The sequence below is a fragment of the Pyxicephalus adspersus genome, chromosome 7 (assembly GCF_032062135.1).
Source record: "Pyxicephalus adspersus chromosome 7, UCB_Pads_2.0, whole genome shotgun sequence".
Classification (NCBI taxonomy): Eukaryota; Metazoa; Chordata; class Amphibia; order Anura; family Pyxicephalidae; genus Pyxicephalus; species Pyxicephalus adspersus.
Genome location: NC_092864.1, coordinates 55,846,782 through 55,870,505, shown reverse-complemented (window position 1 = coordinate 55,870,505; position 23,724 = coordinate 55,846,782). Strand labels below are relative to the sequence as shown.

Genomic DNA, 23,724 nt, shown 5'->3' with positions numbered 1-23,724 from the left:
CACCCAAGAATTCTAAATTGGAAATGCTTAAAATAATGAAATGCAGGCATATTATATTTGACCGAAATGAATGCACAACCTATCATGATGAAAGCTCAAACAATGATTATTCCAGTATAACACAATGTGCCTAGACTTCTTGTCACATTGGTGTCGGCCTTATCTGGAGCATTGCTATAGTGATTTAGAAATGGTTTTGGAGTGGCTTCCAGGTTAGCTATCAAATCAAATGAGTGCAAAAATACTACATGTATTAATTAAACCAGGTAACTTGTGACTTTGCTCAAAAATGTATTTGTATAGCAAATGGAACAGTAGATTAAATTCTTTCACCTGAAATATTTTCCATTGTGTTTCCACAATCATACTGGAATCTGATCTTGCAGTTTCTGTTGTAGGCTTCTGATGATAATGCAGAGTTGAATAGATATAACATAAGTCATGCGGCATTGCTTTATAGATGGTAATGTAGGAAACAAATACTCTTATGTGCACCTAACTGAAGATGTAAACTGAAGTTTAATTAGAAATACCATCAAACTCACCAACAATGTCTGTATGACATGACGTTCGAGGTCAGATTGAATGTATAATGCATTTTCTTTGCATCAATCTGCATTTCTTTGGACTCATGAAGTATGTTTGTACTGCATGAAAAACCAAGTAAAACGCAGCATTTTCTTGTAAAACCCTGCATTGTTGTTCATACACATACTTTTACACTTAACATTAAAAAATGCCTGTCAACATAAGATTTATTAAAGCTCTTTTTCATAAAATGAAAAAAGTAAGCTGCAAAAAGTAAAATAAAACATTTAAAGCCACAGTACACAAATAATAATAAAAAAAAGAAATAAAACACACAAAATGGTAAATAAAACATATTAAAAAATAAACTAAATACAAAAACATCACACCCTTTAAATAAACAAGAACCTTTCTCTGAAGGTAGCTTGAAAGTCATAGTCCTCACATTAGGAATTATTATAGAATAACACTCACATATATATTTAATAATATATTATTTAAAAAAAATTATATTTTGATAAAGGTATTTCTGAAGTCAACCTGTGTAGAGGCTATTGGTTGTTTTCAATAATTGTGTCTACAATGTGATCATTTTGCCTATAAAAAACTACATGTCTCACAATTCCTTACATTGTGGGTGTTCACATTTGTAGTCTCAGCTCCCTAGAACACATTGGGATGGCTAAGAAGACATTTTGAATGTAGTATGAATTGTAGCCACAGGCATTAAGGATGTGCATTTTTTGCAAAATATATCTGGTAATTATAAGGATTTTTTTTCGATGTGGGATGAAAAATAGTTTAATGTTGGATGCATACAATAGGCTTGAATTATTATAGCTCTCCAAGGCTGGAGAAATTACACTTTCATCAGTAAATCTGGGTGATCCAGCAAACCTGGAATGGATTTCCTAAAAGTCATTTGCATTTTTTCGCAAATGTTTTCAATCCAGGACCAAATCTATTCCAGGTTTGCTGGATCACCCAGATTCACTGGTTAAAGTGTATCCTGTCCAGCCTTGGAGAGCTTTAATAAATCAGGGCCAATGGGTGTACATAGATTCAGTAGTCCACTAAATTATTATTAAAAAAATAATAAATTTGATCTTACTTTTCTCCAAAAGTAACACAAAAAACAAAACAAAAATTAATCTGTAGAATGAAGAAGATTTTAAGTGTCTGATAATCTGTCCATGCTCTTCCACCCAGTGTTTGTCCTCCCCCACCCCACCCCCATTTCATCATATGCTGCAAGTTTAGGTATATAAGTTTGATTTTTTTTCTTTCAGGTTTCCCTGTTTAGTAAGTTTTCTACCTGGGTGTTCATTAATCCTGAATTATTGGCAAAAAAGTAGCTGCAAGCTTATTGCTTATAAATTACTTGTGTGCCTGGGTTGTTGTTACTTGTCAGCACCACCTAAGACAGTGATCACTTAACTCTCCATACACAGTCATACATTAACTCAATTGTTGTCATTACTGCTTGAGGGAAATAGAAAATCCTTACATATGAATCAACCTGGGATCTGTTCACTGTCATCCACGGGCCATAAACTATGCATTGCTTGCTTACATTATGGATAATAATATTGTGATAATACATCAATGCTTACAAAATAAATTGCTACCCTGCAAACACCAGCATCTGGGGTACCACTGATGCCCCTGTGTGCAAAGTTAACTTCATACATTTACAATGAAGGAAACTCACTCCTTTCAGGCTCTGAGTGCAGTGAGCATTAGAGACATCTCATAAATACTTGGCAAGAATTATTGATCTGAGATTCTATGGCAGGCAGTTTTCTTGTTTGGCAGAGTGAATCAGAGTCTCTAGTCAGCATGCAAGTTACATACACGTTGTACATTCCGAGCAACTTTTTGACTTTGCCTGTCTTTCTAAGATTGCATGCTGAGCTGTGAAAAATCCCCAGTGCTGTTTAAACCTCAGAGAAATACTCAACTAAACATATTGTTCATGTTTGTTCTTTTTCTCTCTCTGCTACCACTGCTGTTTATTTTCTAGGAGGTTCAATAAACATGATCACAGTATTTTGGGAATAGCTGGAGAACTTTCCCTCCAAGCTGTTTGCAGGGGACTGGCTAGCTACCTAATAGATCCAGACAGCATACTAATAACTATTAGAATTTCAGAGCCCCATAACTTTTACTATTATGTTTGTATTGGTTTGTATTAGTGACTGCGATGAAAGCTGTGATAAAAAGCTTTTAATGCAAAAAAAGCTTTTAAATGGTGATGCATGCCAATTTGATTAAATGTATAGTCCATTTCATATTATAAATATTTTTGGCAAATCTACTGCATATTCAAAAAAACAGCCTGTTTTGCTTTTTGTGTATACATTTTTTGTTTTCTACTTGAATTAAATCTTTACTCATTGAACCTTCTGAATATGCTTTCACTCACCAACAGAGCACTGCCGATATAATAGATTTTCTAAAGCTAAAATAAAATATGCAATTTCAAAAAGATACATCTGTAGTTCTTTTGTAGATTTTTAAGATCAAGAGCACATGCCGTACCTCCTAATCATGATTCTACACGTTGACACATTGTAGTCTCCATTCCTGTGGGTTACTTATACATTATAAGTCATACTTGATCTTCATTAAGTCTCAGTTTAAATGTACTGTGTAGACGTATATTTTGGAGATTGCTAGGCCATCATTCTAAACAAAGGGCTTCAATATTCTTGTAACAGAAAAGATTGTATGCATATCTTTCCATGCTGATTTTGGTCATTTCAAAGTGCTGCATTCTTGGATTTGTGAAAATCCAGAGAATTCACACTCAAAAGGCATCTTACAAAGCTTCAACTTATCAAATGATGCTGTGCAACTTTTCCATCGTCTAACATTGTGTAAATGAGGCTGCAATGAGCTCAGAGAGAGAGTGATCCTTCGAAGCCCATCTAAACTTTAAATTTGCCCATCCATTTCTAATTACTGACCCTCGTACAGGATCAGGACAGGACCCTCGTACAAACCAGGTTTTTTTTTTTTTGGTGAAGGAATATATATTCCCTCAAGTCCTCAACCTGGATCCCTTGACATTGCCACTTTTGTATCAGGTGATGCTGATTCACCTGCATAGCAATTGCACCCATGCTCCCAGCAATTGCCAGCCCCTTCCTGTTTCCTGTTGATTATATTATCTTCTGCTCTGTTCAGAAAAGGACCATACCGCAGTAAGCACTAGAAATTGTCCAGATCAGACAGAGATGCAAGGAAGGAACATGATCAGGAAATAAGTGATTAATTAAATAAATTATTAAATACAATTATTATATGTTTGGCTGTATGCAGAATAAATTGAACTCTTCACAACAATCTTTATAACTTTGGATCTTACAATAAAATATTCTATACAAAACACTATACCTGCACATACAATACACACTTTCACAAAGTGGGCAATAAACAAGCAGTCTCCAATACCTGAAGGCAGACATTTTCCCATATTCATACTCCGTAACATCAAGACCCTTGGCTGCTTTTGTTTGACTCTTCTGATAAAATGAAGAACACTGTCACTATTCTAAAGAGACAACCTGTAAAAATGTCTGCTTACCTACCAATCCTGCCAATGGTGAGGGAAATCTTTGCACAGAACTTTGCTATCTAACACTTCCATGTGTGTTGATAGCATGTCCTCCACTATCCAAGGCAGTTTCTCCCGCTGTCTTTTTTTTTCTTAAGCTGAAGACATCTCTCACCACCCACCAGACAGGTGATGAGAGTATTTGCCCTATTATTTTACCAAGGTGACTCAAGCTGAACCATTTCAGGAAAGCAGAAAGGTCAAACACAACATATGAGCATTTCACTGTTCTTTTCCAACAAACAGGATATTCTCCATGTTCAATAAAGCTGACATCAGAAACGCTTCAACCAAAAAAGTTCTAAATAGCACAATCCATGCCCAGTACAGAAAACACAGAAAACACATTTTCTAATCTGTAATCCTTTTCTGTTTAAATGAGGGAATGATGTTGAATTCTAAAGTAACTGTTTAGCAGTTTGCAGTTGTGATGTGTGTTGAGGTTAGTGTCCCTTTAATGCTTAAACCATTAAATGACTCTTGATATGTGTCGACTTTTTCCACATGTTAATAACAACCTTATGTTTAATTGTACCCAGTATAATTGCTGTGCTGTTTTCAACCATAGTGTATAATTATCCAGCAGATTTTAAATATGTTTCTTTTGTTCAAAGCTCTTTATTAGTTAAAGCAGACATTAATGTAATACGAGTGCATTCATTTACTATTCTTTGTATGGTTGGCCTTTGATTTTTACTTTCAGTAATTTCAGCTTTGCAATTTTAATTATTTTTTTACTTGTAATGCAGATTTTCTGTAATGTGTTGATAACTGTATTAAACTTTATATTTCTTGGTAAACTTGTATATGGTTTAGTTGTTTTTAAATTTGTAATTATTAGCACTTCAGTGGTATAAGGAAATCTTGACAGATTATAGAAAGGAGACTAAGACTGGTTCAGTTACATTGTCAGATACTTTGAGTTCTTTTATTTTGCAACAGTTTTATTGACTTTTTCAACTTTACTTTATTTCTATTTTCTCTCTATTGTTTGTGCATCTGTTTGCACTATGTATTGTACAGTGCCATAGTAAATGTTAGCACTACATAAATTAATATTATAAATAAAAATGCCATCAATAATAATAAAGAAAAAAAACAAGTACAATGTTTGTATTACAGAGTCTAAACAGTTACAGTTTTGTCAGGTCGTGCATAAGAGTGGGCCATGTAAGATGCTCACTTTGGTACAAACAAAAAAAATATAAACCCAAAACTTTCTGTTTTCATTTTAGATAATTTTGAATCTAATAAAGATTGTTAGGAAAAGCATTTCTAGTCATAATTTTCTGTTGATATTTTGGCAGAACGGTGATTGAAAATCAATTGGGCTAGGTGCTTTTCTTTATCTGATTGATTTTTTTTAAACTAGGTTAAAAAAAAAAGAATAATGACTGAACATGTTAATATACGGAATACTTGTAATTGATCACATAGGATTCAGTTATGTTTATAGGATAAGTATGGGGTAAGTTTTGCTTAGTATACTTAGTATTAGCCATTTGTCAGAGGACCAAGATTTCCCCTTCTGATACTTACACAGTGACAACTAAAAATGTTTAAAGCAGAACTAAAGCTCCACTTTTAGAATTACTTGATCAGACAGGTCATTAATGCAGAAAAGGGACAGGCGAGGTACCTTCTGCAATAGTCCCTCTTACCTGTCTGATCGCTCCGGCTTTCTGGCAAACAGCTGAGCTGCGTATTCTTCCTCTGCACTGGAGTTACGTCATCCTGGTGCAACCAATCAAGGTGGCCATCATCTACCATGCCCTATGCAGGAACGGGGACAGGTGAGTAACACAAGTTTATTTCCACTTGTCCCCTACTTTTAGACATGGTGACAACGGCTTCCAAAACAAACAGAGAGAGTAAATCTCACCAGAAGGGAAACATCAGTAAAAATGTGGCAAAAAATAGAAGAAACCAAACAAATATTGGCTTTAGGAACACTTACATACATCTTAGATACAGTTTAAGCTCCACTCAGTCACTACCAATTCAGTGACAGCACCTTGAAGCCTTAAAGAGTGTCAAGGAAGCTAATTTCCTAGAACCAAAATGAAACTGAATTAGTATAACGCAGAGAAGAGGATTTTTGAAACATAGCAATTAGGCACTTTCTTCTTCTCTGTAGGACTTTTTGACACAGTGTATATAGATGTTTACTCATCTTGTCTACTGTTTGTCTACCGTTTTTTTTTTATTCATTAATTTTTACACTTTTATGCACAGCCTAGACCCAGTAAAATACTTTCTGCATTTCCACTGGTTGATTGCAAACAAAGTTACAGTTTCTGTCACATTACGCCTTCATAACATGTTTAGAGGCTAATAAAAGGAAAACAAGTGAACAACATGCTTCTTGGTGTGTTCTTCTTTAGTTTGGAGTATTCTGTTAGTACAGTGGTGTTTGTTCTCTATAAAAATCAACTCAAATCCCATGCACATAGTATGCTTTAAACAGATATGTACAGATATACAGTGTGGTTATACTAAATGTATAAAAAGGGCCAAGTTTACTTTTCTTTTAAATTGCTTCATCCAATAAAATGTAAAGTTAAGTAAACTTTTTGTGTCTCAGTGTAAGGAACTTACCCGCCCTGCGAGCCTGCGGTGTCCCTGGGGTTCCCAGCCACAGAGGGAGACCCCTCAGTAGCAAGCAGCATAACCAAGGCTGCTCCTCTGCTCACAGCTTGTCTGTCTCTGCAGGCGGAGGGATCCGCCCTGGACTAATTACTGATCAGCCAGGCAGCAGCCCTTGCATCCCTTTGAATGTGGTTCCTGCTCCCAGCACTGTGCAAGTGCAAAGTAGTGCACGTCCTAGGGGTACTGTGGGAAGAGGTGCGCGTGTTACCATGCGTCCCTCTTGTACCCCCCGAGGGCGTGGCACTCGGCTGCTTCGCCCCAGGGCGGGACATAGTTAGTTTGAATTCCCTGTGGCCAATCAGCTGCAGGGGATTTACTCAGTCTCCCATCAGACAGTGCCAGGTGGCGCAAGGTGATTGGTCATCCTGGCTATTTAAGGAGAGCCTGTCCATCACCCCATTGCCCGCTATAGCCTCTGTTACCACAGTGTGCTTGGGTGTGTCTTTGTGTGTTTAAAACTTCTGCTTGTCATCTCCTCAGTGACCCGGTCTGAACCTAACTCTGATTGAACTCTGCCAGCCCTGACCTCGGATTGTTATTGACCATTCTGCCTGCTGCCTGCCCTGACCTCGGATTGTTACTGACCTGCTTTTGCCTTATCCTTCTGTACCTTGCTTGATTGGACTTAACCCTTGCTGTGCTGTACCATTCTGAATAAACCTTATTCAAGGATATCTGGAGTCGGTAGTGGTTTGTGTGCCCAGGCGCATTACACTCCATTTTTATAAAATTGTGTTAGTCTATATGTCACAAAAGGTACTTTTGTTGTCTAGATAACTGTATAATTCATTTTTTATATCCTTGTATGTATTTTTTAGAATGACTCTATCACTTTATTAAAATTACAGATGTTCCCTTACCTGATAAAAGAATAAATTGAATTCTGACCTCTCTCACTGCCTGCAATGCTAATTGCTACTCTTTTGTAAAGAAGTCCTCCTCTGGGGTATCTTACTACACCACCGCTTTGAGTAGTGCTGTATGTGTTCCTCTCAATGCTCCACAGTTCCTCTAACCAACGTCTTTTGTCTTGTACTATGACATAGGCATTGAGCATGTCCCATAATGAGCAAAGTACAGGTTTGCTTTAGGCTTTCTTCCAGACGAAAAGACAATCTGGCTTCTGTGTGTGGGGACTTATATAAAAAAGAACAAATTAAATAAAAAGTGCTTTATGAATATACATATTTATCCAAGCTTACTCAGAATTGGCAGGCTGAGGTCACATGGGATGAGCTCAACAAAGGTGAAATGCTAACTTTTCTGTCTTTTGCATTAATGCTTTTGAACTCATGCTTTCTTGCATTTCACTGAACACACGAGCTGTAAAGAAAATCATTTTACAGGTATTACCATAAAATATATTAAATCAGCTAGGCGTCAAAGCAATATAACTAATTTTTTTCACTATAACAAAGGTGCACTTACCCTTTAGTCCAGAAACCTGTATTGCTGGCCTCTGTGTTTAATTCAAAAATTAGGAATGGCTGATCCACCTGCTTTTATCAATATGTGCCCCAAAAGTATTGAATTTTCTAGATCAGCATCATGGGAAGGAAAGCAGCTTTTGCAGGAGGTGGTCTGCAATACAAGCCTGAATATATTCCCAGTACAAATACGTCTATAGCTAAGAAGCTAAGTGCTTTGTAAAGTCACCTGTGATTTTGGTCCTGATTAGAATTTTTATTTAAAATAATGGGCCTTCTTTTCCTTTATCTTTATCAATAATGTGGCTTTGGCTCAGTAAAATCACTACCATCACCATAAATTTAAAGTCATGTAATCACTTTTCTCATAATTTCACTGTCTTTTTATCTGGATCATTATTATCTTTTCCTATAACACTTCCCATAAGCCATTAGGTTGCTCCATACAACAACACACTGCACAGCTTGCTGACATAAGGACATTTTCAGAGATGAGCTTAATGCTTGTTGTCAGCGTGCACATATTTGTAATGATAAAGCATCTTTTTCACTCCAAAATGCCTGTCTTCTAGCTTGCAAGTTTGCCCCCTCTGAGAAGAAGTTAAGCTTCGGCAGTGTCAGTGCTTGTAGCGGATAAGAAGTGACAGCACGGTAAATGCTTGACATCTGAGTTCCCCTTGATATGATCCTGAGCATTTCATTACCTTAATGCCAGGCTGAGCGGGTGATTACCTCAAGCTATTAAAGACAATCACTGGCAGTGAGTGCCCATGCCTCCGTTCAGAGCTTGGCGACCTCTCACAAGTCTTTTCCCATCAGACCCAAAATGGACACATTATGCAGCTTGACTGCAGTATCAGAATTGTTAAAAAACACTGTCCGAGGTGCTGAAGTGTCAGCTAACTTAATGAAATACAGTGCAGAAAAGTCATGTTCAATGTAAGTCTTACCAGAAATACATTAGTGCTTGTGTATTTCCTAAATTAACTTTTTTTCTGTTGTGGTATGGATATTTTCCCAAGTGTACACATTGTTTCTATTTATTTTTCTACTCTACGGAACTCTATAAATTATTACCTAAGCTATAATCCTTGTGTTAATTAGAACAGCAATTATTTTTGGCCATTTGACTATTTTTAGCTGTTATTGGCTTGGCTTGTTTGCTGAAAATGGCAGAAATTAGCAAATAGTTATACTTATGGGTAAGCAAATGGAGTAAAAAATAAATAAATGTCTTTTTAACCGATTTGGGCCCATGCTAGTTAAACACGGTGCACAATTATCTGTGACCCATTGTTAATTTAGTGCTTTTTTAGACTCCCAAGATTAAGTTGCCATTGGGGAGCTGACATCTCAGGGCAGTGATAGGAGACTTAGTAATTGGCTTCTAAACTGGTGATCACTCAAGTAATATAGCAATACTATACTATGTTAGGACATTGCAATAGCTGTTGCATATGTTCTGTCCTCGGTCAGTGTTCTTCACTGACAGTGAGGAACGCTGCAACAAATTGGTGTTCCACAAATTGCTACTGTGTGAAAAAACATTTCCAAAATCCACTGAGCCCCTAACCAGTTTATGACAGGTGTGTGTATGCTTACCCACAGGAGGGGTTACTGTGGAGGTACTGAAGCAGTTAAGTGCTAACTGTTTTGTGCAGTAGACCATAGCAACAAACCACATTTCACTTTTCAATAGTCATGTAAGAACTGAAAATTTAGAATGCTATACTGAATATAACTGATAAGGTATATTACATCCATGTACCTAATACTAGAATTTTAATGTGTTTTCAAACCAGATCAAAATATCCTAATTCAAATTAAAGCCTAACTCTGGACTCCAGGCACTGCTAGAGAAACCTATCCTTCAAATGAATTCTATGCTTGTTGCATAATGTGCAGGAACCTCTTGCACTCTGCAATCTCCTGTCAGAGAAGTGCAGTATTTCTTACTTGTACAGCTCTTCCTCTAAACAGAATATGATAACTACATGCAGTTTGCTGCATCCAATGCTACTCTCTCGTAAAAATAGGGAAAGGGGGAATGCAGTTTTCATACACAGATGACATTACTTTGGAGCAAAGTGTTACCATACTGTGCCTTCACTTGTAGTGCTTCTACCTGCAGTTGCTCTTACGGTGCTCATACGGATGTGCAAATGTGCATGCACTCACAAGCATGCATGCCAGGTTCATGCTTTTGTCCATGGACAAGATTGTCTACCTGTCATTCTGCCCAGTGTTCGTTTGCCTGACTTCCTGGACTTTAACCTCAGGCCCAATTACAAGTACATCCCCTGCTTGCTGTTTGTCCAACACTCTGTCTGCTGTCTCCCTGTACCTTGGCTTGCCTCTACCTGCTGTCTGTCCTGACTTTGACTTGCCCATGACTACGATTCTGCCTGCCATGAACTCTCTCCCATATTAAACTTTTTTCAGCTGTTCCTGCACAAAAGCCTTCTGATTCTTGCTGACCTAGTGAAAAGATCCTAGGAGCCACAACATGTGACATCTTGCAGCAAAGTGGTCTTGTAACCACTGGGGTTTCTAGCCCATTACCCCTTATGGGGTGCTTTGGTGAATACCAGGTGTCACATAGACACTTTAGTAATCCCCCAGGACCTGCCAAGAAGGTTATCCCTAAGAGGCAGGCAGGGTAGATATAATAATAATCAATTGGGAGGAAATTGTTTTTGTATGTTATGCCAGGCTGTATGTCTACTTTAAATAAAAATAGTGTTTTTTGTTTTAGAACTTAACCCATTTTTTGTTCCTTTAGTAAATACTGTTCCAGTGTGCTTTAATAGTTTTTTTACTTGCATAGCTGAATTGACAAAGGTAAATCTGCATCTGAATTGTACTTAACAATGTTGTGCTAGACCTCAGAATACTGCCATTTCCTTTTCAAAGAATTCTTTTTCTGCCAAACATTTCTAATATAAAAATGTCCCCTATCTGTTCCTGTATACTGAAGGCAGTTATTAGGCTCCAATCTAATAACAGTAGTGTTGACAGTGAATCTCTAGGTCAGCAATACAGGACAGGAACACTTTTTCAAGGGCTTGTGTCAAGTTCAAAAGGAATATTAGGATCCATGACTAAACAAGCCTTTAGAGTAGCAACAAGTATTTAGGAGGAGATCTGTCAATAAAGTTGTCTGAAGAAAATATCTGATAGTAGACTAAATGGTTCAGAATACTCCTTATGTAAGAGATGATTCTCAGCATATTGGGTTACTGCTTGGTACCTATGCTCACCCTGAGCAAAGACTTTTTCTTGACGCTTAGGTTGTCATCCCCATCATTATATTATGAAATTTTCTGGCCAAATTTTACAAAGTGGAGAACATCGAAATGGTGATCTGCGATCAGATTTCCACTTATTTTTTATAAATGTACTCCTTTGCAAACAAAAAAAATAATTACTTGGTGGTACTGGTCCCAATGTATTACAGGAAAAAAGTAACCTCTCAGAATATTTCCAGGTATTGAACCAAAACACACTAACACTGGTTACAAAATCCACAGCTATCTTACTATTTACTGTGCTGTTTGGGGATGGTTTGGAGTCTGGTAACTGTGCACCTTAATTTTACATTACCAATGATTAATGTTTAGTCTTTTAATTTTGAATTTATGTAACCTGATTTATAAAACCTCTCAAAGGCTCGGGAAGATAAAGATAAAACAATTCCTAAAAGCACTTCCTATTATTTGGCAAATGCTTTCAATCCTTCACCAAATCCATACCAGGGATGCTGGATCACCTAGGTTATGCCATTATAGTTTATCTTCAGCAGTCCAAGAGAACTTTATAAATCAGGTCCAATGTGTTTCCTTAATCTTTTACTGTGTTGTATTTCTCTCTTTTCAATAATTGGGTATCCCCCTTATGCTGTATATTAGGTTTGCTCTTCCTATTGAAAGGTTTAACCTCCCATTCAAATTCCTTAATGTGTTCCTTGAATTATTTCACTTTGTATTTAGTTATCATTTGAAAAGACTTTTTCTTCTAAGTGTTGGACACAGACCAAATGCTTTGTGTAGGAGGGTACAATTACATAGGAAGCAGAGAAGTGTTTATTTATCTGTCTGCCTTTATACAATAGTGATTATCTGATAATTAAAATAATAATTTTGTCATTACAGAAGACTCCAAATGCAAATAGCTTATAACACCTCAAAGGCAAAACATTTCTTTTATCAAGTATCTTCCCTTTTGAATTAACTTTTTATGCATTTTCCTTTTAAGGATAAATGTATGCTTACGATGATGTGGTTGGAATTGCCTTAAAAGCTTTTGCAGAATATTAGCAACATTTGTAGTTGGTTTGATCTCCAATCTCCCAAATAACAAAGAACTCAACAAAGCTGCAGATGTTGACTGAAAGGTTCATTTGTGAATATACTTTAGCCGGCTTATAATACTGGAGAATTTTACATTGTGCTGTCTACTGGGATAATGCCTAAAGAAGTTTACTCCAATATTACTGCTCAACGTCAAAAAATTCTTACACTTTTAAATCAGTTCACCTTTATGCTTCTGGCACAAATATGCAGAAATTCTTTACTACAATATGAGTACTAAACGTTTTAGATTCCACTTAACATTTGGTACAACATTATCTTGTCTTTACACTGTGCTAAAGATAAGTGAATAGGGACTCAGTACTGTTTTAAGAAATTGGTAACAGTAACAATGCCTGTACCACTAAAGCTCTTCACATCTGTTCCTGACTTCTCTTATATATGTAGAAGATATATATGTGTATGGTAGGTAGTAACTACATGTGAGTGTCCCTGCTAAACTTTTGTTAGTTTAGCATAAAGCAGCTTATCCATGGCGTCATATAGAGGCAGATCTGTTTCCAGCATCATAGATGGTATGATCATAATTAAATAAGCAGAATTGATATATCTTTTGGGTGATCTATTTTTCAGTTCCTACTTTTCAGAATCCCCCCTGCCCGTATTTATTGGAAATTAAATGTCTTTATTCCAAACTTTACTTACATTGCTTATATTTTACCAAAATATCACAGTAGGTCAGTGATAGTCTTCTAGTTTTTGGTGCCAAGATGTCAGGAAGCCCTTAGTTCCCAATGTGACCTGCTGGTGGCACTATGATTTACCACATCTTACATGTGTTTCCACTGGCAACCAGCAGGGGGCTTCCTGAAACTAAGCTACACCTGTGTCTCATAATTAGTGGGCCTTTGTATTCTGAGGTCACACCCCTCATTCTGCCTTAGCATTGGATTTGTATCTTAGGTATTCTTGCCCATTGTATAAAGTTGCATAAAGTATGCTGTCACCAAATGTTGAAGGGTTGTTGCACTATTCACTGTTGTTTGCTGTGATTTTAATGCTTACACTTGCAATAAATGCACTTAACTTATCCCTTACTAACCTCTAAACACTCACCAGTTAGAAAGTTGTACCTAAGGAGCTGTAGTGCAGTGATGACTGTTGACTCGTCCTTTGACCTCTGCTTACCATTTTTTATTACAGCTACCGTAGCACAGTTTATTTAGCAGTTTAGAGCACATTTTAGGGTTTTGTTACATGTTAGGGGGTTGGGTAGTAGAATTAGGGATATATTGCAGGTCCCTGTCATTATTTTAAGGACAGCTTTATGTTTGGTCATGGACAGGACCCCCAAGGAGAGTGCATCTCACTTGGTATAATTGTTACCTCTGTTCCTAGTTTAAAGAGCTTTACTATATTACCTATCATCCTACACAAGCTTGACACAAGCCTAATTTCCGAATTTGGTTCACATAGCACAATGAAGACTAATCAGTAGGACCAGGAGGCTACACGCAAAGGGTGGGGAATGCCTTAACCCTTTCTCCTAAATCCCCATCCCCCCAACACTCACCCCTTCCCCAGTTTTTAGCCCAGATCATTTTTCAAGCCCGATTCAGTGTAAAAATGGCTTAGCAGGATCAGCAAGTTTTGAATCAGCAGACACAGTTAAGAGACATCAGGGGTCTTTTGTACGTACAAGACAATAGTTGTGTAAGACATATTGGATATCATAGCACCAAAGTAGAGAGAAATTGTAGGGTCATAATTCCTGGAAACATTTGATGATGATGATGATGATGATTTGACTCTTTTCAGTCTTGTTATTGGTATTACTATTATTGAGTGTTTCTTTTAAAATTTGCAAGAAATTCAAAAATAGAATGTGTTTGTGTGTACCTTTTTTTAAAATAAAATATAGGTTTAGAGAACAGTTGTACAAATATATAACAATATAAAAACATACAACTAGATATTTTTTATTCTATAGGTTCTCTGCTATTAAAATATGTTTTGGATTCTAGTAATTTTTGCACTAAAATTCACATTTTAACGTGTTAAAGAATTTTTTTGCATGCTTTAATATTTTACAGGAGGCAAAAGTAATGCTATGTTCACATTGGCTGTGAGGTTTGCAGTATGTTTACCGTTTCCTCATGCCATGGTACAGCTGTCAAATGTGCAGACACTGGTTCTTTAAGAGCGGCAAAGTAACAGCAGGGGCTAAACATCAAAAAAAAGTCCAGGAGCTTAACAACAAAACCATTTACTTATGCTTCCCAGTCAGCTATAGTTTCAAACAGATTCATCTAAAATCCAAGTACTCTAGGGAAGGTCTATTCATTCACTTTTGTACTAAACAAATCAATGATTTTTTGTACATTTTATGATACTAAGCTTCACAACAAAACATTTAACCAAATGCATGAGAAACTTTCCTAACGAAAATACCCTACCCTAACAATAATGTGGCCTACCTCCTCATACTTTTTTACTTGAGTAAAGCTATTCTTTAATATAGTTATTATAAATCAAAGAGAAACCTAAGCAATTTTTTCCTAGTTCCCTATCAGTAATAGCATTATTTCAGATCACCGGGTGCATTTCACTGTGCACTTTACACACAATAATTTTCAAGCCATAATAGAGGAATATAGTTGATATGGTTATATAGCTGTAATTTGATGTTATTCCACATTACATGTACCTGTAGGTTCAGTATCCTTATTATAGGCCCCATGATTGCAGTCTTTTGATGCTTCATTTAAAAATGAAGGATATTATTTCTTTGTTACCCGCAGGACTGATGATATGAGATTTATAGGTACAACTGTTTTAGAATATTTCCATTTATCTTTAAATTACTATTTATAAACCTTCTGTAGTTGTTTACTGTTGTTTCTTAATGACGTCTAAGTCTTTAAGTTAATGACGACTAAGTTGGAAGACTTCCTGTAATAATGATATTATATTCCTTCCTTATATCATTTTCCACTAATATCATACAAAATATACACTTACCGTTATCTTCAACTCTTCAAACAACTTCCTATCCCTTCTTCTTTCCTGTATCACCATCTGCCATACTTATCTGTTCTGGCAAACAGTGCAGAGAGAGTCCTCCACTTACACACCCTTCACAGTGTACTTTAACAGTCATCAAATGTTTTTGGTAAGGTACGCTTTAAGAATACAGACAGCATAAACTTTATCTCAAATGTAGTAGACCTCCAAACTTCATTTTTTGTTGGAACTGTATTGGGTCATCTCAATCTGGCTTACGATGGTAATGATTCATAGCAATGCTGAAACGTGTCTAAAAGTCCATGTCCCTGTTGCAATGGCTAGTACTTTTCCAGAGCCAATGGGAAATAGATTTTCTTTTACACATTTTCCACAAGTAATCCTGTTTTTGATGTTATTGATGTGTGTTGTTTCTCCTAATGGATTACCTATATCAGTATTTTTCTACATTGGGTACAAATATATGACTTTTTTTTTCCTGACAGGGAGACACCATTGCATCGTGTGATTCTTATGGTGTATTGAAGCTGTGGGATGTGCGGAAGGTGTCAGCCATGCTATCTATTGATGCAGGACCTCACCCAGGAAATCAGGTTGCCTTTGATCCATCAGGTATGTACAGATACCTGGCAATTCTATGAAATGTGATCTTATAAGCCTAAATGCTGCTCTGGCAGATGTACTAGCAAATCCTTAGTGTTTGATGTAAAAGTATTGATAAACAGCACAGAAGAATATGTTGCTAACAAGCTACACTTTGCAGTTTTTGTAAAAAAGTGAAAGGTTTCCTGTGCTTTATACATGTTTAATCCACAACAGAAGAAAAGGATTGTGTTGGTAAGCAATCATCAGCCAATTTACTTTTGATTTTATTTTAATACGTTTTATATACATATTTAAAGGGGCAGATTATATCTGTTGAAATATTGTCTGATTGTTGGATGTATATGGCTTGGTTTAGGGAAAATATTGCTTATATGATTTTTATTTGGTGATGAAAAAACTGATGTCTAAATGAGAAGCAGGAAATTGCTTTTATATGAGAAGATGTTGTAATCATTACCATTAACCAGTGTTTACTTTAATCTCCTCAACCACAAGCAGACATAAATAGAAGGCTGCTAATGTCAGCTGAATGTATGATTAAATGCCTTTTAGAGGTTACTGAGAACCCCAGGGCTTAGGAAACTTTTTAAACTCAAATATCAATTTGATTTGTTTAAAGTGAATCATTCACTATCCTTTTAAGTCTATATTAATAATTTCCTGTGTGTCATAATATACAGCAACAGTTTCATTCAAGTAACTTTAACTCAATAACTTTACTTCGGTTGAAATTATGTTATCTTTCTGTAGCAAGCCAAATAAATTATTCTTTAGTTTCTTGTAAGGATCAATATGTATCAAACATGACTTCCTTATAAAACAAGTACCCATTCCTATTTATTTTTCTGGTTGCTGTAACTAAAAAAATATTTTACTCCAGTTTTTATTTGTGAAGTCTCGTTATATTTACAGTATATAGTGTGTCCATCCACAACTGTAATAATGAGCATAATCCTAGGGAATGAAGAAAAACTTAAAAAGAGATTTGAAAAGACTTTATTCTATTGAAACATTTAAATGTAACATTTTTTGAAACTAGGTGATTTTGTAATATGGAGAGGTACTAATCTTCTAGACCTGATATCCTGAATAAGTTTGTTGTGTGTACTTTCACTCTAAACTTTTTGAAAATAGTTAATTACTAGTTCACCCACCCTTAGAATTTAATAATAAGTGACTTGTTGAGGTGGAAGAGGATCAACACATTGTTCCTTAACTTTGACAGCTTTGCCATGTGTGCGTGATTTAAATAGAGCCACAGTGGTCCCCAGAACAATATTTTTTTTCTGAAGGTTTACTTTTAATATACTGGGGTTATGTTAGAGGGTCAGTTAAGGTGTGTTCAGAATTTAGAATTTCTTTTATTAAAAGCCCAACTACAGCCCCAATGTTTTTATTTTGTTTTTGATGGGGTAGAGAAAGTTTTAAAGCTTCTTTCATGTTTTTGTCTGTATCCCCTAATTCCCTGTAGAACTAAGATTTCCCACAGTATTTTGATTGCTGCCTGGGTCTTCAGACCTGCAGACATCCACTTTCCTCAATTCATGTAATGGGCTCAAAGGTACACAGAAGTAAGTAAAAAGCTCCCCAGTGGTGTCACAGGTAGAAAAAACAGCTAACAAACATTTATATCATATAAAATTGTATATCTTTTATACTATACAAATATAAAAAATGCAAATTTGGCTGGAAGCTTTAAACAGTAAAGAATAATGAGTTTAGCTCTACAGTTGGATAACTCATTTAGTAGATCATAAAAGTGTTCTCCCCTTTTGTCAGCTTTTTTGTCTGTTTATCACTGCAGTGATTTCTGCTCACATTCCATCCCACTGACACTACATTTAACAGATTGTCAGCATAAACTGAGGGGAACTCTTTACACTGAACATAGCCCAAAAAGGCCAAACAGAAACTTTTTTCCACTCTATTCAAGACTAACATTTAATCTGGCTGGAATTTGCATACTGTTTAAAATACTGTTACTTTGCCCAAGCAGGCAAGGTAACAGTGTCTGTTAGCTTTTCAGCCCCAGCCAATACTTTTAATTTTACTGATACTTTATTGGTTTGTCAGATCATCGTATGCAGTGTTCGCTGGTGTCAGATTCTAAGGGAATGGCCATGTCAACCTTTCATCATGTAGCAATGCTGGGCCATCCTGAGTGGAGGTTACCCGGAATTACTGGGTGGGGGGAGCTTTGAACATGTGTTGTCAGTTTGCAAAAAATAGGCAAAGTTACAACCTTTTTTAAATTCTATATAGCACCTCTGGTCAGTATTAAAAGTTATTTTACACCCTCTAGGGCTAGATGCATTGTATGTATTACAGTGCTTTATAGTGAGACTCTAGTGATATAAATATTATCTGAATTGGATGGTTGGATTGGGTTTACATTGGCAGAGTACCTTTGCAATCTCCTAGTTAAGCTCTGTGGGGGGTATAGCAGAGTTTTTAGTTGCCCTTTTTACTAGTGCCAAAAATCACACACTTTCCTGTTCCCAGACTTAGATACGGAGCTATTTAGTAGACAAAACTACAAAATGGAGTCATTCGCCAGGTAGGCTGTGGCCCCTAAGTCAGAGAAATATAAAATGTCTATGTTTCACTGGAGTTTGCCGTAAACAAAAAAGTTTGTTTTGTATAAATATCCAAATATAGATTATATTGTGTTCTATTCCAGGCACTGAACAGCTCCTCTTTCATTGTGTTTCAGTCTGATGTGTATGAATTCACTTTATTCCCTTTGCAATGCATCCCTGCATTCTGTTTGTGACTGGGCAGGATACAGACTTAAATGATGCAGCCAATGCAAAGTATTTTCCATAATGCCTAGTGTATATCTAATGAAAAGAGATGCATGTCACGGATTCCTGCCAAGGAGGTGGTAAAGTCTGACCCAGTGGTTTGCATCCAGATATTGGAATGTAAAGGGATCTCAAAACTTTTTCAATTGTGGATAAATATTCCTAAATGCACTGCCTAAATATTATTAGAGTATAGTTATAAATCAGCATCTGAACTTTGTATACTTGTAGAGCAATGGAACACCAGTACATTTTCATGTTCTTGTTTATAGCCTCTAGTAGTTAATGGACTTGGTTTCAATTTCCTCATTGCGTATTTCTGATTAATATAACACTGCCAATGTTATTGGCTTCCTACCGGCTTTACACATGAAAGCAAACACAGTAAAAGTACAAACAACACCATAAAAACATAATGCAAAAAATGCAGTCAACTGTCATTTCTCAATTATTGCTAGATGCCAAGCACTGCTGATATTTCACTGTCGATCAATCAGAGAATAATTGCTTTGTAGGCATTCTCTTGACAATCTCTGATGCAAACATTCTGTCACTTTTTAATATTGGAACAATCTGTTTAGTTCTTGTGCCGTAAAAAATGTCATTAATTTTCAAACTCTGTTTCTGTCCAGCAAGCTTGTATATCTCCTATGTTGTCATAAACTAGGCATGAAAAAATTACAAAATTTACTGTAGCATTCTGGGTAGTTGACATGATGGCCCTTTGTAGACCCCTATCAGAGCTGGCGTTTAATTGTAGCTAAATTTGCTTTTGCCCTGCCAAACGAAAAACTTGGCACTTTTTGCTGGCTTTTATCTCAGTTGCACCCAGGAGCATCATTACCATTTGTACTTTTTTGACAGTACCTTGAATGCTACCCTGCACTAAAACATAACCATGTCCTATTCCCGTATATCCCATCTCCCCACTGTAATGGCCTCTGCCAGGGATGGAGAGAGTGCAAAGCTGTGTCACTGAATACCTACTCACCTTCCTAAGTAACTATGCATTCAAAGCCAGTCAAATAGGAAATTGCTATGCGCCATTAATTGTAACATGCCATTGAGCATAATACCTGAGTATGACAGTCGCCAGATCCGATCATTTTGGTTAATCATTTCTTATCTATGTGTAACTAGAGAATGGGCAAGCACCTTCCCAATTGATATTGCTACTTCAATGATATGGTAGTACTGCTTGAATCTCTTCTCCCTTGATGTGAGAATACTCTGATCTGATGCAAACTTCTTAGCCTAAAGAAAATGAACTGTAAGACTTTGCAAACCTTTTGGTTTTAATGCACCTGTAATTAAAAAGTGTGTGTTTTTTGGGCTTTAGGAATTCAATACATTAACTAGTTTCCTGGGTTAAAGAACCTTTAAACATATCTGGTATAGTGGCAGATCATCACTGATCTTGCGGATCGTCTCTACTATATAGCTTAACTACAAGGTTCCCCGTACATTTATGAAGAACAAGCTAATAATTAACTAGATCTATAAAACATTTTTATTATAGATTTATTTTCTTTTATATTCTGCTTAGTGGAATAATTTTATGTATATGTGTATATTTTTTTTATAAATAGAAATAATATATGTATATAAATTTATTACTTGAAACAAAGTCAGTGTTTTGTGGCCTTACAAAAAGATGTGATAATTACTAAATATTCACTGATGGTGAATACTTTTATGTATAATAAAATAAATTCAGCAGGTCAGTTCATCTGCTGTAAATGTTTGGTGAATACACATTTGTTTTTTAAAAAAATATGCCTATATCTATCACAGGATACATTTTCTATGTCAGTGCCTTATAGAAGTTTAAAAAGTAACCAAAACAAGCAAACACACTGAAGAACACAATTCCTTGTATCCACTACAGTCCTTGAAGGAAGAAGTTGGCATGCAAATCCAGAAGGAGCTCTAACATGCCAATAAGTTTCTTTTTTACTTTTCAACATCTTCAGAAGAGCAATATTTCCTTTGCTGTGCTAGCCCAGAGCAATGAACAGTAAAGCTACCTAAAAACATGTAAAAAATACTCCTGCAGAATATACATCTTTACATTCAGAATAAGTTTGATAGCATTACCAGAGAAGTATAATGTCTTCTGTGCTTTTGTACCCATAAAGCAAGCTATCTTTCTTTTTCTGCTGGTTGTCGGACCCTTTATTTTCATTTGCTTTTCCATATTCATACTGTTTGCTACAGAGGAGCCGAGACAAAATAGCTTGCAGAAACAAACTGCACTAAACTGGACTGGGCTATTAGAAACTACTACCCTGGAGAGCATCCTGGACTTTTGTTGACAAACATGCTGTTCCTGTGTACTTTCTTTATAGTTCTTGAGCAAACTTTTGGTTTGTTTTTTGTTATTGCACACACTGGGCCTGATTTGTTAAAGCACCCTAAGTTTGGGGAAGATACACTATCATGGGAGAACCTGGGTGATCCAGCAAACCTGATCTGGTTCGGGATTCCAAAAAAAAAGCAAACCAATCAAATGATTTTTAGGAAAATCATTGCTGGTTTGCTGGATCTGCCAGGTCCTTCATGCTTGTCTATCTTCTCCACACTTTGAGAGCTTTAATAAATCAGGCCCATTGTGTGGCTCAGTAAGTTCACATTCTAACAGAAAGGAAAGAGCAGTTTTGTGTTTTGTAAACAAAAAGTAGCAATAAATACCTATGCAGTTTGACCCAAGAGTGGACTTTCCTCTATCTACGATGCTCAAGTTATATAGATACATATTCTATTAAAAAACTCATTTCTAGCAATTAGCTCAAGTACTATTTAAACTTAAAGCTAAACTCCAGCTTTAAAGTAGCACAACTTGATAAAGAACACACCCCTAGGTTACAGGTTAGACAGCGAAGGAGCAGCATCACATTGATGAGGTCATACCTCTGCTTTCTCCTTGAGGAGGGGCTGAGCAGAGCCTTTATATAATGTCCCTAATATGTTTCTGTAAACAGATAAGTATGTTCAGTCAGTCTAAAATGCTGTGGACAGAACCAGGCATTGCTGTTCAGTGATAGTTCTATCACCACTATATTCAGCTACAGCAAAAGCTGTGGCAAAGCTGCAATGTTTCTTTTAGATGTAAAAGAATTGTCATCCTACCAAAGGAAGTTCCACCAGCAAGACCAACAAGTATGTGCCAAATGTTCCAGGGGAACTTAGAAAAACAGAGACCCATTCTTACCTTTAGTTTGGCTCTTTCTATCACATATGTGATTTATTAGATTGACCAAAGTTTACACTGGGCTCTATTTTTCTAAAATCTACTCTACTTGTACTTAAAAAAGTTTTTACACATACAGAGCAAAGCCTGACTGTTGTCCAATTTTCTGTGTGCCCTTTTTTTCCACCTCTGTAAGCTTTGAATGAAATTTCATTTGAATATTTGTTTTAAATTTAATTTCAGATAAACATTGCAGCACTTATCTCAAGGGCTCACTGGAAAGCTTCACATCCACAGCCGGTAATGTACTGTTTGCTGTGGATGCAGAACGACAAATACACATCCATTTAACTGCAGCTTCTATTAAAGGATTACCCCATTTATGAAATCAACCTTCTCAGATTAGAAGTGATGAATATCTTTTCAATTTTCCATTGGCACTCTGATGCACAATTACATTAAAATAGCCTGAAAAATACCTCAAGCTCTGCTTGACTCAAACTCATTCAGGATATTAGAAAGAAAGAATATGTGTGACAAAACGATAGAGAGAAAGCAAGTTGTTGCTTTTCAATGACAGCTTTGGAGTTTGTTTAACTTTTTGAAGAATGCATTTTGCTTCAGAGATGAAATTTGTTCTGCACAGACAAGGACCTTGTATATATACTATACTTTTGTGGTTCAAAAATCAGGTCATCCCCATGCCCCATATCTCAGTTAGCTGCATCGAGGCTATACTTACCATGAGACATTAGTTGGGCACTTCCTAGAGGAGAGGGGTAGAAGGAACCAATTCAATTATCACACATTGGGATAGCATTTTCTTTGCTTGACTTTTTTTGTCCACGACAAGACATGTTGCAAAAGTTAGCAGAACTGTGGTGGTTTGTGGCATGATGAAAAATGCCTGTGTCCCTAGTAGGGAGACAGCAACAAAAACTCTTTGGACATGCTCATGGTAGTGGTACTATACGGGCATTTACCGCCCCTTGGTGCCTCCTGTCAAATGCTAGATGTCACCAATTCAACCTTATGATGGCAGCTGGGGAGGCAAACCACCCCTGGACGCTGCATTTCTGAAAAAATGTGTGTGTCAACTCCTTTTCTCTAACACAAAGACAGGTCAAATTTTAATTGCGAGCACAACAAAAATGACTACCAATGCCTAGCAAAACAAATGAATACATTTAAATGTTTAAGGAGAGACAGGTGGCCTCCAGGGACACCAGCTCCTATCTATTAAATGCTATTTTAGTAGACAGAAACATATGATGCCAAAGGGTATCATATATCTTAAACTCACATGGGAAAGGGATTTAACGGGCTAGATAGGGCCATGCATATTTGTTTTACTGCATATTTGCTGCTCCTAATTTGGGATCCAGGCCCGGAGTGTCATGGTAGGACGGGCCACTCTATCCTGCTTCTAGGCCACAAATTGAGAATGGTCCGGGAGAACCTGGCTAATATTAAAAAGATACCTGTCTTTCAGACTGGGGGGAATTGCAAACTGAGGTCAGGAGGCTCAGATGAGCAGGTTATGTTTAGCTTGTATGTTGGGATAGCC

The 23,724-nt window shown here is 36.5% G+C and overlaps 1 protein-coding gene across 1 annotated transcript in view; it reads left to right on the top strand.

The window, feature by feature from the left end:
- SPAG16 (sperm associated antigen 16) overlaps positions 1-23,724 on the top strand; it is a 485,653-nt gene that overhangs the window by 319,920 nt on the left and 142,009 nt on the right. Inside the window, exon 15 of the mRNA XM_072418546.1 lies at positions 16,043-16,169. The gene's annotated coding sequence lies outside the window, so the exon portion shown is untranslated. The remainder of the gene's footprint in view (positions 1-16,042; positions 16,170-23,724) is intronic.